Here is a 20,207-nt window from a genome sequence, read left to right as displayed (position 1 = left end):
ATACAGGAATGGTTTAGATAAGCAGTCTTGTACATGTGAGATTATCTCTAAACCGATTTATATTCTGAGTTTGCCTCCTGCTATTGAAATCTTAGTCACCCTTGGATCATAGCACAGCCCAATGAAGCATCACCCTCTTTCCTCTTGTGATTATGCTTTTTCAAGAGATGACATTGCTCAGAAATATGAAGTGTGTCCTAGAGCATTTTTGTTACAAGCTTCAGAAATAATTTCATAAAAGCAACTGCAGTAGTTCAGGTGGAAGACTTCTCTGGTATTATTCCTTTTCCAACAGTGGCCAAAATTAGATGTCAAGGGAAGATTATACAGTATGCAGAAGCCAAATGTATAAAATCTGTCCACTGAGTATTCTTCTGGCCTCTAACTATTCTGGCTCAGGGACTTTAAGATTGCTGTGGCTTGTCTGTTTACTAACTCTCCCCAGATCTCTTTTCCAAGTACTTATTAAGCCTGCCATTGAACCCAGTAAAGTTTTGCTTCTGCCACATAGTTTGGCAAGGATTTATATAATTCTGCTACATATGAATGAAGAATTGCTTGTCTGTTTTGAACTTGGATCAACTAGCTTCCTTTTGTCCCTGTTTCCTGCATTGAAAGAGGCGATGAGCAACCCAGCTCTTTGCATCTCATGGTCACTCATGGTGTTGTGGACCTCTGCTGTTTTTCCCCTTTTCCAGGATGAAAAGTCCTAGATGAATGAGTCATTCCTTTTATGGAAACCATTCATCTTCATTGCCCTTCTCTGAATATTTTCCAGTTCTAAGACATTTTCCAGGTGGAAGGCTTAGTGAACACAGTTTGCAAAGCATAGAAGCAGCATGGGTTTCTACAGTGGAAGAGTAGATGTCTTATATTTTGGTTTTCTTTTCCATTCTTAATTACTTTCAAAATTTGAATGACGTTTTTAAATGTTACCAAGCATTTGCCTGATATTTTCATGGCACCCCAAGAGTTCATGTCTGACTGATAATGACTAGCTCAGGGACAACCATTTTATAAATGGAATAAGCACTGATTTTCCCTACATGCATTACTTAATATAAATTGCATTACTCTACCTTAACCTGCATATTAGTAATGTAGTACTCCTAGTTATTGGTTACTTTTTTTCCTGAAGTATTACCTTGACATTCATTCTTTGCCTTTAATTTTCAGCATATTTTACAAGTTCAGTAATTCCATAGTTATTTAAAGCTGTATATCAAGCCCAGTTTTCACAAACAGACAAAACCCCCCCAACTATCTTTCTGCGACAACCATTTTATAAATGGAATAAGCACTGATTTTCCCTACATGCATTACTTAATATAAATTGCATTACTCTACCTTAACCTGCATATTAGTAATGTAGTACTCCTAGTTATTGGTTACTTTTTTTCCTGAAGTATTACCTTGACATTCATTCTTTGCCTTTAATTTTCAGCATATTTTACAAGTTCAGTAATTCCATAGTTATTTAAAGCTGTATATCAAGCCCAGTTTTCACAAACAGACAAAACCCCCTCAACTATCTTTCTGCAGTATACATTTAATCTTTTTTTTTTTTTTCTTCTAGGCTTTTAAGAGATTTCTTTATAGAAATAATTCAGTGGAAAAGAGTAGTTGGTGCTCAAGAGCTGGAACAGATTTTCCATGTAAAAGTGTCAGCAATTAAGAAAAATCATGAGAGAAGGTTATGAAGAAGCATTAGGAAGAGCAGTGGGAGAAGAGCCCAGCCGGCAGGAGGTTTACTATGAGGAAAGGAGGGCTGGCACACAGGAAGGACTGGTAGAGTGCAGTGCCTTGAAGCAAAGATGAAATACTGGAATATGATAGAAAAGGTGAAGGGGAAGCCATTGAAGGAACTTAAAGGGGAATTTGTAGGCTAAGAATTGGGGAATAGATGATGTAATACTCCTTGGTTTGATCAGGAAGGAAGCAGAATCAGGATAATTTTTCAGATACCTTCCAAGTCCTTGAAAGCACAGCAAAAAGTATAAAAATGCAGCACACTAGAGTAGTGCCTCATTGTGTGGGGTCCTTAAACATTTCTCTGATGGTATTAGTGCTGAAAGGTTTGATGCTTAGGTTCAGCTGTGGAAATCTGAGGAGACCTGCAAAATATCACCTGCTAGAAAGGACAGGGATTTTAGAAAGTCCATCCAAAGAGCTGGACACTGCTGAAGAGGTCAGAAAACATCTGACAGTTTTTGAGGGAGCTGTAGCAAGCTGTCATCTCTCTTCCTCACACTGAGGGTGGATCAGAACTGGTCCTCATCTTCATCACTCATTAAAATAGCTCCATGGAAGATGTTCTCTCTTCCTGTCTGGTTTCTCCAGGAGAGGTTTCCCTGACTTCAATCATTTCCTTTGTGATGCTTGGCTCAAATCCTGTATATATGGAGCTTGCCTTAGCCCTCATTCTCATTTGAGGATTCCCACTTATGCTTTTAGTTAGAAAAGTTAAAGGGTATCTGAGATTCTCAGCCAGTGTACATTGATGTAGACCTGTAAGCATGTTATCTTTATCATATCCGCATCTTGGTTCCTCTATTAGAGGAAACAGGAATGATGACACCACATGTAAAATGCTTTGATGAAAAATGCATGCAAGAAGTTAGTATTTTATTATTATGACAGATTTTTCCAGCTGATAATATCTATGAGCATTCCAGGATGTTCCACTTTACCTATTGAAAAGGGGCAGAGATTTGAGGTGGAAGGAAGGAAGAAGCAATTTATTTCTAAGTCTGATCATTCCTCCTTAATAATGATATACAAAGAACTGGACCTTTTGACAAAGTATAACTGGAGAAAAAACATATTTTCACCAGATGCATAAGACATAAGCCAAGGTATTGTTGAGATATTAGTGAAAGGATAATTTGGGACAGTAAATGTGTATTCAAGGCTCTTGATTTTTATTTGGGGAATTTTTTTTCCAGAGAGGAGATTGAAGTATTTTTAAGGCCAAATAAGTATTTTTAAAAGGATTTCAAACTACTAAAACTGTATCTGAGTTATCAGGTTTATACTACTGGATGCTTTAATCATATACCAGGTGGCTGATGAAGTGTGAATATAGAGGGATATAATGTCCTCTACTTACATTTTGCTAAAACTTTGGAAGTAGTAGTGCTTGTTAGGGAAGTGTTTTGTTTTTTTCTTGAAAAGTACAAAAACATTGTACAAAAACAATATCATGTTAGGACTCTCACTAAATAGATTGATTTTATTGGTTATATTGTACTCTAAAAATCAAAACACTTTATGCTGATATCTCTTGTAATGTTACTTCTAGAAACAGGACACAAAAATTACTAAAGCTTTACATTTAAAATAATGTATCAACAGATAAAATGCATGAATAATTGTGAATGTGGTAGGAAGGGAGTCAAGCTGAGGAAAGGGAATATTTTATAAAATATTGAAAGCCTGCAACTCATACATGCTGCATAAGCAGTGTAGATGGTTATGTTTCTGTACTGACCAGGCACCACAGACCAAAGTGTTTATATCTTTGGCTTCCTTTAGAAAGTGTATGTGGCACTAGGTCTTAACCTTATCACAGTAATTTTAATGACGATGTTTTTATGTTTAATTTAACTGTAAATCATGTTAACAGAGTTTTGACTGCTATGTCAGAGAGCTTAAAAACTGAGCTGAAGTTATTTCAAAAGCTAAGAATTTGTCTAGCTTGTGATGTTTAGTCAATATGATCCACTCAAGTGTGGAGCTGTCAGAAAGGACACCAGCGGATGGTGCTTAATCTGCTCAGTTTTGAAGGGAAGTTGGTCTCTTAGTATGAAGTTAAATTTTTGATCTATCTCAGTTACAGTTAAATAGCCAATTTATGGATTTGTTAAGGGCGTTAAGGGAGACACAATGGCCTACAAAACACTGTGTGTTGGTATGGTGTGCTATGGTACATTTTCTAGTCAGATACCCACGGAGTGTTTATTTTTGCTGTATGGGAAACTGTTTTTTCAGTTTAGTTGATTCACTCTGGTGTCTCATACAGAGCTGGGTAAATACTTCAAAAACCACATTGGCAAATGTTGGTTCAGATGAATCCTGCACATCCATGTCAGCAATCATGAGGCTTTCTTTCTGTTTACTCTCTTTTCCACAGGCGTTCACACATCCAGTTTCTGTATAGTACCATGGACATAAATCCAGAATGACTCTGTAGTTTTTGATTCGGCATTATTGTACATACAAGGCCCCCTCTACCTTCCTGTCTCTGCCGATGTGCTCCTGACCATGTGTAAAAGACCATCCCTCTTCCTGCCTCCCCAGACAATTAAAAAAAGCCCAACTTCTTTCTGGGGAAGCCTGAAGAGTTTTATGGTCAAGGCGATGATCAGATTTTGATCTGAATCTCTGGCAGCGTTGTTTTCTCTCAGCACACATTTTCTCTCATCGTGCACATCCACACACATTTAATAGGAAGATTTTTTGCCTCATAGGTCATGAATATGCAAGTCTGTGCACCAGGCTATGAGCTAAGACCATGCACAGAGTATTGGTCATATGGCTCTTGCAGGAAAAAGGTTGCTTAGTGTATGGTTTGTAAATATGTGTTTTAGGTTGGAAAGGTTCAGATTTTAATCAGTGTTTCCCTAACATGCTGTTTCAGACAATGGTTCAGGAGAAACTGTAGTATAACCATCATGGTATCCTAGGGGAAAATAAAACAAAAAAAAATATCCCTGTTTATTTGGTAATAATTGTCTAAAAGCTCTTGCATTAAGAATAAATGGGCAAAGAAGTAAAATGAGCCCAGATTTTTTTTGCAAAACCTGCTCTGAACCTTTTGAAAGCAACCAACTCTGAACACCAGGCTATGTGACAACAAAGCTTCACATAACAGATACAAATGATGTTTTGCATTGAATCTTAGTGCTTGCTGGAAAATTGGGTCTGGAAACTCTTTTTACTGCATTTGGGTAAACAGTAGTTTCATTGGTGAAATTCATCTATTTATGGAGCATAGAAAAACCTCTGCCTATAGAAAATGTGATACCAAGGGCTATAATGTTGGTTAACTATTCAATCCACTATCACATGTTAGAGATAAAATTATATATGGATGGATTTGATGACAGCAGAGCACTCATAAACACATAGGACTCAAATTTGCAAATGCAAAATTAAACCCAAATACCCAAGTGTCTGAAACTTCCTGCTTTTACAGCACTTTTTTCCCAAAAGTACTGGAAATCAGACTCATTGAAATATATTTGTTTTCATTTTGATTCATGAACATTATTGTAAAGTTTTTAAAATGAAACTTGGAAGTGCCAGAAAAAGTCCTCTTTCCTGGCCCTGTATCTTTCTTTATTTTTCTTTCTTATCTTTTTAAGTTACATGATGTTTAGGAAAAAATTACATGTGATCTTAATCTCCAGGCATGCTTTTTCCAGAGAGAAACCAGGAAAACATTTACAGTAATTAACATACTTTTTATCTTCTCATTTTGTTGATGATATCTTTATGGAGGCTGTGCAGTAATTACTACCTACAGAGGTATGTGCTCTGAAATAAATTAATGACCAATGACCAATAATGATTATAGATGTAATCATCCATTGTGAAATATGGGCTAAAATAGATATTGGGAACAGTGTTGGAAGCTCAAACTGCACTGAAACTGTACTATTAAACAATGCTAAAATTATTTTAGCAGTTGATCAGAAAAACATAAGGTAAATTCTTTTCTAATCTTATGTTAATGTTAGTAATTTTTTACTTTCTATTTCCAAAAGCAAAAAACTGAACCTACAGAAGGTATGTTTATTTTTGATGACACTTACTTTAGAAATATTAGTTTATTGTTAAATTTTCTTATTTTTAGAGATGAATTTTCAAACCAGGACTCAAACCATGTAAACATGAGTTTTTGAGAATCCCAACCCCAAAGTTCTTTTTGGCCAATTTCACTTTGTAAAACAAAACACCGCAGATGAAAAATCTGCCCATATCTGTACAATTTTGAACTGATATTTCCGTACAGAACCCAAAGGTTTAGTGGTGGTGAGTCTCCAACAGACTAATATGCTCTTGCCATTCAAACTAAGCATAAAACATACTTTTATTTTTTAAAAAAGATATAATATTTAATAAAGTAAGACCTTACCTTTTGTTTAGGGGAACAATTTAATTTTAAAAATAGAGGATAAAAATAAAAGCCCAACAGGAATTTTTAAAAACCTAAACTTAATGAGAGCATGATTTTTTTTCAAATAATGCAGAAAAAAATCTTGTTGAAACTCAGTAATTTTCTTGTTCCCCAATAGGAAATAGACATCTTAAACATCTTAAATATTTGCCCCTTTGGCCTTACAAGCACATTTTCACTTCACCCTGCACAGGGTAGTTTGGGTTAATATCAAGACTGTCCTTACCCACCTTTAGACATCTTGGTTTAAGGAAATACAGCTTTTGAAAATCAGCTCACCTGGAGGAGTTCTGTACTTCTTCGCACTGTACAGCAATAGACAGTGTAAAAGTAGCCCTTTCCTTAAATCTTCAGTGTTCGGATTTTTGAAACCATGAATTTTGGAGGTATGTGTAAAAGAAGAGATAACTACCAATTGAATTTTGACCTGAGACCTTCACGTTGCTTAAATTTACCCAAATTGATGGATTTAGCTCTACTGGGGCTCTTGTTAAGACACACTATTTCATAGTGGGTTAGATTCTGATTTTTCTTTCCAAGTTAACACCAGTGTAAATAGAAAACATGCACTGCAAGTGAACAATATGGAGGGGGTGTGTGGAAATCTATAAAATCCAAATGTGGGTATAAGCAGCCGCAAGTCCATTATCTGAAGTGGTTATGTCATCTTACACCAGCAGAAAGCTCAGCCCTCTATATTTGATTCCTAAATCTCACCTTACATCAGATGTTCAAAGGTACAGATGAATAAGATATGTCTCTGTAAAGTGTGTTTTAAATTAAAAGCTAGTGAAAAACATGTCTCTCGATTTCTGGATGACAGTCTTGGAAAATGTGTTTCAACTGGCAGCTGCCCTCTTCCTATTTTACTCCACCCTCACCAAGAAACCAGTATCCAGCAATGTCGGAGCTGATATTCTCGACAAAAACAATAACCTCTCTTTGGTTCGTCTTCCCTGTTTTGTTCTGGGTGCTGAGAGGTGGCTTTGAAAGGGCAGCATGTATAAGGCAGAAATATTTCTTGAGGGTATGGGGAGGATGTTCTCTCGTTTGAAGGAAACCAAGGCTTCCAACTGATTTTAATTTTATTTTTAATGTTCATGGGAACCAGTCTTACATGCCTGGCTGAATTCAGAGTTTGGATTTTTGGCAGGTTTTTATTTGAGCCCAGCTTGGCTGTTTTTCAAAATGTCCAGATTGCTCACATTAAATCTGAATAAGCACTACCCACTAGTTTAATCAGAGTCATCTGGTACACCTCTAATTAGTGTTAGTTAAAGTTGAAATTCATAATAACACAAAATGCTGCACTTTCGGGATGTATTTATTAAACTCCTGAATATAAAATTGTAGGAGGGAAAATATATTTTGCAGTATTGTTCAAAAATTAGAATACATGAGTTATGATGACAATAATGCAGTGGTAACAAAATAAGGTTAAGTTCCTGAAAAATGCTGTGATAACTGGTCTTTATCCATTTAGGCATGCATACACGCATACAATATGTGTAGATACAAATGCATTTATGAACTTTAACTGTTGGTTCTGCTAATCTAATAATTGACTGTAACTGTTCATTGTGCATGAATCAGTAAAAGATGTGCACATCTGGGAGTATTTCAGTAATTATCAAATAAGCATGTGACACTTTTGGTTTAGATATAAATTGTTTCCTACTCTTCACTGCAATAAATGATATGTAAACAAAGTGTTATAAAAGTATCTTTCAGTTTGAAATCAATGTAAATTTTGCCTGAGTCAGAACTAGACCATTAGTATGTTACTACAGATTATCAAAAAATGAAGCTTGAAAATTGCTATACTTGTGCAGTTATTGGCTCTGATGGATCAACCCCCTACAAATCTAAATTTTTTGTATTACAATCTATACTGATGTGGTGCTTGATATCTTGAATTCTTCCCTGAAACCTTGTATTTGAAGATGTTTTAACTTTTATTATGTCTAGACATAGACCAGTTAAAACAATGAGCCCTGCAGTTTGATCTTTTTATTAAAATGTTCCCCAAATTAAGAATGTTAGATTTATGATTTTGATTTTTCAGGTGTCACTTCTAAGTCCTAGAGAACTGGTCAACCACACTTTTACATTTTACAGATGAGCTATTGTTTTTACATGTCTAATGGAACAATAGTGTAAAAAAGTATCTAAGCGTTTACTCAGATTTCTGCCTTACTTCAAATGTTCTTGTTTCTCAATCATGCTTCAATTGATACTCTGGACATAGAAATATCATTTATATTCTTTTTTTTTTTTCCCTGGACACATTTCCACTTCACTATTCAAGGACTGAATGGATCATGATTACAGAGGTTTTTTTTCAAGGGCATCTGTTCTTAGCCACAGCTGAGGATGGGGCCCACTGAGCCGACTGGAAGGATCCACCTAGAATTTGTTGAATTAAGTCCTTGCACCTGGATATAATTGTCATGCTGCTGTGCTGGGGTTTTCTTAAGCTACTGGTAAAACAAATTAGCTCAATTTAAACTGGCATCCAGTAGGGAAGCAACAACTCACCTCATATAATGCTTTTCAAATAATTATTTTTCTATTGCCAGTTTTGCTTCATGAATATTTTCCTAAAGGCAGGATGAATTGTTGGATTTTTTTATAAGTTAAACACAAGCAACAAAAGGCATTCTATTCTGCTTATCTGCTGAGTTACAACTGGTATTAGAGTACTATGTAATTATTGATTTTATGTGACTATCTTAGAGATATATATATTAAAAAGAAGGTAACAGCAGATAAAAGAGATTTAAAAATGCAGTATAACAGCAACACCCCCTACCCTCCCCAAACGCCTAAACTGGTCTCAATATGTACACTTCATGTACTTCTTGCCAGATTTAGTACTATAATGGTATAACCACTTCTACATTTGGGAAAGATTCATACAAGTTTGTTTTTTTGTTGAACAGTAGACAAAGGTAGTCATTTATGTCTGACATGGGAATTTGTAGAAGTACCATGGGATCTCATTTCCTTATATATTTTAGAGCTGTTTGAAGTTGGCAACAAAATTCACAAGCTTCCTGGAAGGTCCACAAAGGTTCATCGCCTCAGTTGGACTTGCAGTGGCAGGACTTCGCATGAATCCCTGGAATGTGTGCATCTGTGTCAGCTTCAGCTTTCATAATATTCTCCAAATGTAGACGCTGGGGGAAAACAATGAAAAATCATCTCTTCAGCAGAGCGTTTAAGTTGAAGAAATAGTACTTTCTACCAGTGCTCTAAATGTTACTGCTGTATTTTAATTAGTAGGTGACGTGTAAATTTGGAGAAGAGGGGTATGTTCACCAAACATGGGTGGTAGTATTTGATGTGTCTCTAGAATCACCCCAGTGGAGCTGCTTCAGCTGCTGACCCAAGACGCGGTCTTGTGACCTGGTCATGCCACTGTGCATGCCAACTTAACTTGCTTTCTAAGACACTGCTCAGCTGGCTAAAAAATACCAGCATGGACTTAAGCTACTTCTTGTTTATTATTTTTTAGAGAAAATTCGAGACTGTAAAATATTTTGTGAGATCAAGGACATATTTTATTTTAGTAAATGGACTCCTGATCATCCTCTTAGAGACTGTGGCAGAAATATAGATGTGCATATTATCATAAACCATCCTCCAAGCCACACTCTCTTTTAATATTGGGTAGACTCAAATGCACCAGGAATGTGAATTAGGAAAGCAGAGCTTTTTTGAAGGATGGCAAAATAGTCAGAGATCAAAAGTTAAATGTAGAAGCTGCTGTCAGGCCTTCAGCTGTACAGTGAATTTCAAATTTTGGAGAGCGCATGCGTGCAGAGGCAGGGGTGAGCATGGGCATTTCTGTGGCTCTCGATAAGTCGAACTTGTGCAAGCATTAGCTCAAGGCAAACCTCTGCGTGTCACAAATTCTGTTACCTGAAGAGCTGCCTATGTGGCACCGAGACTAGCGGGAAAGTGCTAAATGCATGGAGTCCTGGGCGAAGGCAGCTTTCAAACAGCAGCTGGTTCCTAACTGGGGACAGTTTAAAGGTGTAGGGCAGTTGGTTGTTTTTGAATTATCACTGTTATAAAGCGCATTTTGTTTTTTAACTGCTGGCCCTGGTTCTTGTTTACAGTACAGCCTGTTTTCTCCACGCCAGCAGCGTAACAGGCGCTCCCCTGTGGCATGGATTTGCCATCAGTGCTCCAGCCAGAGGCTCGGCATGGACCTGGGATGCAGAAAATTCACTGAGTGAAAGGGGCTAGCACATAAAATAACACTGGCTGAATTATCATTATCTGTCTTCTGTGGAAGAGGAGTCCATGGGAGAGAGTTACTATACCCTAACTCATTGTACTGATGCACACCCAGAGCAAAGTTTTTCTTTCAACTGCCATAGCCCTGAAACAATGCATACGAGAATGGGCAAACAAGTTGCTTTCATACAATATTCCTTTTTATAAGCTCATTTTTCTTGAGCTTCAGGGGAAAGAAAAAACCTTCAGTTTTCCCTCAAAGTAATGTAACAACTGTGGCTGGAGTAAAGGTTGCCTTGCCTTCTCTCTGTGCTCCCTCTCCTGTCCAGGCTTCCAGGGAGGAGAAAGTAGGAAAAGCCAGTAGCAAACTGAGCTTAAGATTTTTCTTTTTTTTTCCCCTTTTTTCTTCCCCTCCTTATGTAATGATAATCCTAGGCCTGCACTTAGAGAGAAGCTTCCAGTGGGAAATTAAGCTAAACTGAAAAGCATAACAAAACCCAAATCATCTAGACTGCAAGAATTCCTCCAGTGTTTTATTCTTTAATGCTTATTAATAGAGACAATACTAAACCCAAAAGGAAGCTAGCAATATCCTGTTCTTTTTCTTTTTTGTTATAGCGTGGATTTTTGTTTAGTAAACTCCATGTCAGATCTTCTAATTTAATTATTGAACTCACAATGTGAATAAACGTACAGACATGACTAATAGCATTCTCTTATAATTTCATTACAGGGTAATAGACATGTGGTTTTTAAAACTGATTTTTTTTTCCTGTTACAGAGTGTTTATAATATAAATGAACTCTCACATCCTGCCTTCTTTTTCTCCTTACCCTTTTTTCATTTCTTTTTAGATTTGATTCATAGAAAAATGTGAGCGATGCGTGCCACTGATTTGGGTCATCTGCATGCAATTCAAAAGGAAAAGGTGATTTTTTTCATTGCCTGCCAAGTAAGTGGGAGAGGTGTAGGAAAAAGTGGATTTATGCATAAAACGCAAAACTCCAGATGAAAGAACGGACCTCTTTTATCATCGTAGAAAGAATCCATCTGCAATAATTACTAGTCAGACTATCCGCACACTATGTTACCTCGTGACATCTGAGAACTGCTGCACTTCTTGAACCAATAGCTGCTATATAGCAACCAGCATCAATCCTGAATGAAAAAATTGGCCCAACTGCTGGTGAATGGCACTCAGTAGGTTTCCCATTGAACTGTGCTGCGAAACAATGATGCACATTGGTAAATCACCGTGTGTGCCTTTCAGTTCTTATGCATATCCCATACTGGACAGCTTCCATTCACTCTGGCACCCACTGCAAACAAATGTAACTATGCATCAGAGATGAAAGTGAAAATGCATATGTTAAATCCCAAATGGAAGCAGAAGAGTGTAATATATACATAGTTGCTTAGCAACAAACATGTTTTGGCCACAGGAACGGTGACATCAGTCAGAGGAGGGAGAGGGAAGCTGCTCTGCCCTCCTTGTCTCTCTCCCTAGATGCTTCATAAAGGTCTTTCCTCGTTTTGTTGAAAGCAGAAGAGAGATGGATATTGCAGACATTTGTTTATGCTATTGATGCAACAGACTGTAGGACAATTGGACTTTTGAGCAGGGAAACCTGTTTTCGTTCTGGGTGTTGGTTGTAATGGTACATGCCCTCCTGTGCAGCCAGGTGTTTTGATCCTCGCTTTATGGCTCACTGCGGAGTCCCTCTTAGCTGACAGAAGATAGGAGAAATGAAGTACTAAATCCAAAAATGCAAACTGCTGGAATTAAAAGAAATTTTTGGTGTCGCTCACTCTCTTTTTGACCCTATCATGCCTTTCACTTCAGCTCCTAGAAGCTTTTATTCCGCTGGCATTTGAGATTCATCCGGCTCCGTAGTTTTTCAGGAAAGCGAGTGATGTTTATTTCAGTAAATCACACGGTATCTATCGCTAGCAGACAGGTATTTATTAATTCCTCCCATTTTAGATGGTTTGAATATCTCCCCTTTCCCCTTTCTCTCCCCTTCCTGCCCGCTCTGGGGTGCAGACTGTCGTGCCCTCTGCGGTGGGAGGCAGAGGGCAGAGATGGTGAGCCCTGGTTCACGTTACGCACACCCCTCTGTGCAAGTAGCTCCTGTTGACACAAGTGTGAGCTCCGTGCGTAGCTGACACGTCGTGTGCCTCGTGCTTCCAGCAGTCTGCTTGCTCCACTGGACCATATCATCTCTCACGTATAGAAATATTGCGCATTAGGGTTCAAATCAATCTGCCGCCCCGGATTGCTGCAGACACGTCCCTGAATACATTATTTTTGAGTGTTTCCTTTTAATTTAAGGTAATGAATGTACTTTGGTGGATCCCCAGTGGAGGGAAAGAGCGTTTCAGGCATGCACTTCTCTTTGCAAAGAAGGCTTTCTTGACAGTGTGAGAGACGTGTAGGAATGCAAGATATATCGAAGAACTCAAATGAAATTAAAATCATGGATGAAAGCAGGGTTAAAGGACCATTATGGTAAAATAAGGCCTTTATTTCCATTCTTGGAGCTATTATGTAGATAGTGTTTTACTTGCTCTCTCCTCTTCTGTGAATTCATAGAGACCTTTTTTCAGGTACTAGCACATATCAAATTGACAAGGTATAACCAATAATATCTTGCACTTACTATCATATAAATTTTGGGAAAGAAGAGTGTCATTCTGAAAAAATGGAGGAACTTGAGACAAGGTGTGATTGTGCCTCTGAGCAGACAAGGTAATTGAGGTCATCATGGAAGGGTGGATCAAAATAGAACGGAAGACAAAAAGGTTGTATGATAAAAGGCTGGAAAATGGGAGCAAGTGGGATATTGATTCTTTCTGAAGAGAATGAATATTTTCTTCTCTTGAAATGCCAAGAAAATGAACCAGGAGCTGGAATGATATAGTTCATGTCCTGAACAAGGCGTTGAGGTGGATGCTTGTCTTCGTTTTCTTTGTGACTTTAAGCAATTCCCCCAACATGGCTTTCAGCCTGAATGGGAGTGCCGTGTCATATGATCCTACAGAAATCAAATTAACACATGGATCTGAAGTTCATGGCTGGCTCCTCAAAAATACAATAGGTGAAACTGGGATCTGAATTTTGTGAAGTTGGAAACTTGAGCAATGAACTGAAATTTGTTGGCTGGGGATCAACTCTTCTTTTTTAATTTGTGAAATGAATTACTATATCAGCTGAAAAGATAATTAAACCAGCAACCAAAAATAGACGTTTTAAAGGCCTGTTAGATTGCTAGTATTTTAAATGTGAATAATCAAAATTTTTAATGGTAATTGCTCTCATTGAGTAAAACAAGATTTTACAATTCACATTAATTACTGAACTCTAATTTATTTCCCAATGTATACGTTTTCATTTATATCTTTGTGACTCTACTCTTTAAACATAGGCTCAATAGTTTATCAAGTATTGGCTTTCTGAGAGGTATAATTTATAATTTTCCTAATGGAACTATTGTCTTCTCTCATATTTAACTACATAGATTGACAGGTAGTTTCCTTTTAAAAAAGATATACCTCAATGTTAAGCAAAGGCTGTGAATCCACCCAGGCTTTTAGTAGTTGTGTTGTGAAGCTCCAATGAAATGCGAAGTCTCTGTAAAAATATCTTGAAGATTTTAATAACTTTGACTTCTATTTTAGTCTGCCATGGGTTTCCCTGAAAGGTGGGACAGAAATAGGAGGAATGCAGTGTTGGAAACCACATGAAGATTCATGTCACAATACCCATGACACATTCACATCCTGAGGAGTAAAGTTGGAGTTTGCAAGATTATTAATAGTAGAAAAGCTGGAATGGAACCATGCAAGTTCTGAGCGTCAGTAAGTTCTGGTGTATGATCTCTAGCTTTCTGTCCCCCCATGTTTTAGACAGATGACATCTCTGCCACAGCTCATTGCATTTGTTTTTGGGTCTGCAATAGGCTTTGTATGATCTGTACAGACTGTACCTTCATGTCACTGGGAGTCACTTTGATATTCTTAGCAGCTGTACTGGTCCAGTAGCACGGTCAGATAACTTTTGGCATCAAGTAAGACTTCTGGAACTGTTTCACTATTCACACATGCCTCATCAAGAGCCATTAAATGCCTTATAGGAAGAATTATAAATACCTCTGACCCTGTTTAACCTCTCCCTCTCTTCATAACTCTCTTATATGCTCCTATGCAAAGCTAAAGAAACATAGTCTTAATTAAACTTGTCTTAAGATGAAAGTTTTCCCAGTTGGAAAACCATATTTGGAGATCAGTTATCAATGAGACACTGATCAAATTGAAACCTGTAGCCAGCAGGGTCCTGTGCTGCAGGCTGGTCTCACGGATTAGTGTCAGTAGTGCCCTGGGTGAGAGAACCGATCATGCTCATTACATCCACAAAGAATGTGAGCCTGGGAAAGCTGCAGGTATGTTGGAGGGTGGAACTGGAAATCAGATTGGAGAAATGATTGGAAAAAAAGTTATTCATCAGGGAGAGAAAGTAAAAGGTACTTACTGTATATACAGAGGAAAAGTCATCTGCAGAAATGCAGAATGGAGAGAAAAATATTTGATTCTAAAGAAAATAATCGAGAAGTTATGATGGGTTCAATTTGTACTTCAGCTTTTAACAAAAGGATGCTGTGAAAAAGAAAAATGTATTACTACAATTTTTTAATTTTTTTTTTTAATTACCATAACCTGGAAGGCAGGTGTATGTGTCATTCTGGCGTGCTCAGCTTGGGAAAGCTTTGGGCTTTACTTTCCGAAAAGGACGTGGAGCAAAGGAGAGAATCCTGAGCCAAGTGGTCAGAACAGCCAACAGGGAAATCGGAAGGATGGGAGCTGTGTGCAGTGTACAACAAACACGTAAAAAGTTGCTGCAGAGAGGTAAGAAATTAATTGTTTAACACTCTTTATCTGAATTGCTAAGAAAATATAGACTTAAATTACTCCAAGAAAAAATGTAGGTTAGCCAAGTAATAATTAAAGAACAAGAACAATTAAAGATCAGATTGCATTGGGAAAATGTGTGCATTTCCTCTGCTAAAAGACTTTAAAATGAGTTAAATAAATGTCTGTCAAAAATAGCATAGGTATAGTTGATTTTTGACCTCTCAAAATCTTTTTCAGTTCTGCTTTCTGTTATTTTCTCCAAGTGGATTCTGCCGCTTGGATGTTTGTTGGTAAAGCCAGCAATCAAAATAATAATGTAGAAGCAGAGCCCTGTAAACACAGAGGATCTGGTACGGTTTCTAGTCATGTCATTTAGCCTCTAGTGGAAAGTGCCAAGATATGTGCTTTGGAAGACTCGTAGGGCACATAGCTGCATGTCAGCCTATTTCAATTAGTGTGTTGAAATGGCGGATTACACATCTCTATAAAAATTAAATTGGTCTCATCCCTGAAATTATAACAAGCCTGAGGATCCAATGGAAAAATCAAATCTTGAGCACCTCGATTTTCAGGGGCCACTGAAATGCATCGTACTGCTGCCTCTGAGGTACCTCACTGCTGTTGCTTGTCCCCTCTCCCACAGTGTGGAGGTCACAGAGACAGGGACACACTGATGGAGAACAGTCCCTAATGGATGGCTTTCTTCTTAGAGTGTATTGGCTGCTGAGACGTCACTGAGCCCCAGGAGCCTTCATTCTGTAGTTTTTTGAAGATAGTCTTGCTCTCTTAGGTGCTTGTATTCAGGCCATTTAAGCATGGAGTTTAGATGGATTTTGAGTGTTTCATGATACAACTTCCCCCTCTGCAACGTCTAGCTTGTGGTACAATCTAACACGCCATCCATTTCCAATCATCATGTGCCCCAGCTAGGAGCTCAGGTGAGCCGATGGTTTGTAGCTTCCCTTGTGTGCTCACCCACTTCCCTCTTCTGAGCCCTCTCTTTTGTGTCTAATCCATCTGTGGCTCATGCCACCAGCTAACACATATGCCTCCCCCAAGCTCTGGGGAGATCTATCACATTACAGGCTGAGACTGGAACATTTCTCTGATTCCCTTATTTTCACTTCATGCCTGTTAGTGTGGGGTGCCTGTGTCTCTGAAGCTGTTGTCACCACTGTGGTCCCTTCTACCTGTGGGTTGCAGCCCCGGGCAGAGGCAGAGGCTCAGCCTGTTGTGCCTCCATCCCAGAGCCAACCAAGCGGTGGTCTTTTCTGGTGGCTCCTCTGTACTCTCTGCCCACGCTGAGGCTGCAGCAGTGGGTGCAGACATGGACAGGCTCTGAGAGCCACAGAGCTATGTGTGGCTGCTCAGAGGGAGGCTGCTCTCTGACACAGCTTGTGCTGGGTGGTGAGCAATCCTGAGGGAAAAGCAAGAAAAGAGCTGAGATCGAGCAAAGTTCAGGCAGCTTCCCTGGGGACGGAGGTTTGCCCTCCATGTGCGGCTCCACGCTCCGTACATGAATGCAGTGACGTTCCTGTCTCTCCAACATCCCCTCCAAAAACTGTTCTCCAGGATGTCTTACTTGTCGGATGTGGGTGGATCTGGCATTGCATTTCTTGTGGACCAAGGCACAGAGTTCTTGGGAAATGGTCTCAGGAGAGGTTATTTCCATAACTCTCATCCTCAGGGACTGAAGGAAAGGAGGGAGGGGAAAGTTTGTACGGCTAGCTATTATAAAAAGCAAAAAAAACCACCCCAAACTGCTGTCTTTTCTGATGCTACATGCTCGAGCTCTAAAAGTACCGATTTCTAGATAGGTATAAAAGTCAGTGGCATTACCATGTCACTGGATTTGTTGCCTCAGCTTTAAATTCAATTCATGGTGTGACAGACAGTGAAGGATGTTGGGACAGCTCCAATAACTTCTACCAGCAATCCTTAATCTGTGGCTGTGTCCTGTCATGCCAGCTCCTCCCCTCCCTCCACCTGCCCCCCTCCCCATCTCTCACAGCCCCTGTGCATCATGCAAGCCACCACAGAAAATGCAAACAAAAGAATTTTTACTCGGTGATGAAGTGACCACAGCACATCAGGAAGGGCACCCACCTCTTGCTGCCACACCACGAAGCTCTTCAGATGTGGTTTCAGGTGACAAGTGGGGATCACCAAAGCTGGGTGTGCAGGTTAGCTGCTCTCCACTTACGCCCATGCTGCATTTCTATTGACAGCCAAGAAATCAAAAAGCAGACAGATATTTTAGGAGGCGCAGAGGCAATATCGGCAGCGTGCCTGAGGTTCTGGGGGTTTTCTAGACCACACTGCTGCTGGTGTCCAGTTTTCAACAGAGGAGAATTGGTGGAATGACAACAGACATAATTGCCCCCTGGTTGATATTTTTTTTATGCTTTACTTCTTTTTCAGCAGAGGGGAACATTTTGCATGGCTGCTTCTGAAAGGAAAGGCTTGGAGGCCCATCTTCTGGCCTGCATCAAAATAATTTGTATTTTTAAAAATTTCCCTATAAATGAAACTTCTGCATTATTTAAGATGACATCAGTGTGCACGAAACAAAATGAATTTTAAATGGAACTGTTTTGAAATGATAATGGTCTTTTCAAACCAGGCCAGAAAAAAATGCTTTGAAACTTTTCTGCTCTGTTTGGTTTAAAAAGTGCAGCACTGCTGAAACCGACCCATTCCTTGAGGAGTTTTTTATTTTGAAATGGCAGCTTTTTCTACCTGAAAAGCATTGCCCAACTCCAGTTAGAAGCCTAACAGCCCCTCTCTCTTGCAGTGGGAATTTCTGAGGTGCATAAATCACTTGGGTAGTTATGAACATTTTACCAAGGATCAGATTTATCATATTTAATGTCTTAAATATTGATTGAACGACACATATTAAATCCTATGCACTATAATTTTTTCCTGATCAATTCCATACTTTTAGCATTAATCATTTCTCTGCAGTTAATTAAGAGAATTGATGGCTCTTAGGCTTCCTTAAGCTGATCCTTTAAATAAGTATATCAAACAAGGTCTCCATTACCCAAATCAGACACCATCACAATAGCTGTACAGAGGCCAAAGAGACAGGAGCACAGATCCAGAGAGTATCCACAGGGACTTCACAAACAAAAAAGTAATATTTCAAGCTTGTGTCTCAGAGGAATGGGGAAATAATAGCGATTTTATCGAGGGAGTGTTTGTGGAACCCTTATAGTTTAAAAACCTTTTGCCTCAGCCGCACTAATACTCTGAAACAAGGATGCTGATTATATGACCAATTGTTTAGCATGTGTTCCTAAACTGGTTTATAATTACCAAATTAATCTCTCTGAGGTATTAAAAGCCTATTTGCACAATCTTTGTAAAACTAAAAGGGAAGCGAAGCACTTTACCTGTGTTGATACAGAGCCCCGCAAATAGCAACTATTTGTTTTTGTAGCTGTTGTGGCTCTGGGAACAAGTAAATATAAACAGCAGGAAACACAAATACAGAGGCAGTGCAATTGGAGGCTGTCAGGAAGCAGTATGGTGGCTTCAGGAGCTGAATTCGGCTTGAAATAAGCTTTGTCTCAGTATGCGTAAGAGGCTTTGGCACTGTATCAGACCTCTGGGGAAGCCACTCAGCAGGGTGGGGATTACTATAGTTTGTGCTTCCCAATTCACAGCAAACTTGCTTCCCTGTCATACTCGCGCGTTAACTCTCTCTGTCCCACCTCGGTGCTTTTTGTGGGGATTTGTTTGCTTTCTAGCAAACAGCCTGACATCTGCTAGTTGGGAGTGGAGGAGAAAAATCCCCAGCACACATGCCCAGCACTTCCCCTCTATGCCGAGCGAGAGAGGCACAAAGATGGCTAATTTTGCCAGGCTGGATAATTCTCCTCCGCAATGGATGTGCTGTAGTTGCTTTGACAATACCATCTAAAATGCAAATGAATTATGCCTGCGTATAATAGCCGGCAGTGTTGTGTAGACCTGCTGCTGGTATAAACTTCCTCCTTGTGATTATTTTTTTCTCTCGGTGAACACATGGGCTCCACTCTCTTTTGAGGTTGCGCAAGGGTTAATTTTCTCTTAGCTGTGGGAATATTTTGCGTTAGGAGAAACTCCATGGTTATTCCTAACACATGACTATCAAAGAGTCAGATTAGCTGAGGGGGAGGGGAAAGGCTCCTGAGTTTGCACTTCCTGTCTCTTAATAAAGCTGAGATTCCAGAAGTATTTAATATCATTGTGGTTTACATAGGAAATTGTCTGAACACTCTTAGTAAGTAACTGAATATATGGCTGCTATATTGAATACCATTTGTCCAAGATCGTTTTTCTTTCAGTTATGTTAGATATCTGGAAAATGTTGTAAAAGCAGGATCTCGTTACGGTGCACAGCTAAATGAGCAACGATAAAATACAGTTTTAAAAATTTAAATATCTAAAATGTATTGAGAAATGTGAGGTGCACCAGTACTAAAGAAACAACAGCAATTGTTTTATATGCACTGCTAAGGCAATAAAATGTGGATTCCTTATGTAGGTCCAAATGTAGCAGCTGGATTTGGCTTTATGAACCATGAAAAATAGTTCCCATCTGGAAGTTGATGTTGAATAAAGATGCAACAGTAAGGCTGCATCTTACATGTAACATTTATACATTTCCAACTCAATACAGCACTAGTATTGGAGAGGAAAGAGAGAGAGGGAGGGGGAGATAGGAATATACAAAACAGAAGCCTCTGGCCAACATTTTTATGTGTATTCTCTAATTTAGAGCCTCGGGTTTTGGCTGCTTGTTTTTTTTGTTTGTTTTGGTTTTTGATTTGTTGTTTTTTTTTTTTTTTTTTTAATTGTATAACCCTTCCAATAGGTAACATTG

General features: G+C 38.8%; 1 long non-coding RNA gene across 1 annotated transcript in view; it reads left to right on the top strand.

Annotated features, from left to right (window-relative positions):
• Positions 1-13,744: 13,744 nt before the first annotated feature.
• The window catches only part of LOC106890220, a 7,130-nt gene continuing 667 nt past the window's right edge, over positions 13,745-20,207 (top strand). The window contains exons 1-2 of the long non-coding RNA XR_001412478.1: positions 13,745-14,284; positions 15,147-15,328. This is a non-coding gene — a long non-coding RNA (uncharacterized LOC106890220). The remainder of the gene's footprint in view (positions 14,285-15,146; positions 15,329-20,207) is intronic.

The sequence above is a fragment of the Calidris pugnax genome, unplaced genomic scaffold (genome assembly GCF_001431845.1).
Source record: "Calidris pugnax isolate Ruff unplaced genomic scaffold, ASM143184v1 scaffold111, whole genome shotgun sequence".
NCBI lineage: Eukaryota > Metazoa > Chordata > Aves > Charadriiformes > Scolopacidae > Calidris > Calidris pugnax.
The sequence above is the reverse complement of the archived record's forward strand: the minus strand, read 5'-3'. Positions and strand labels throughout refer to the sequence as shown.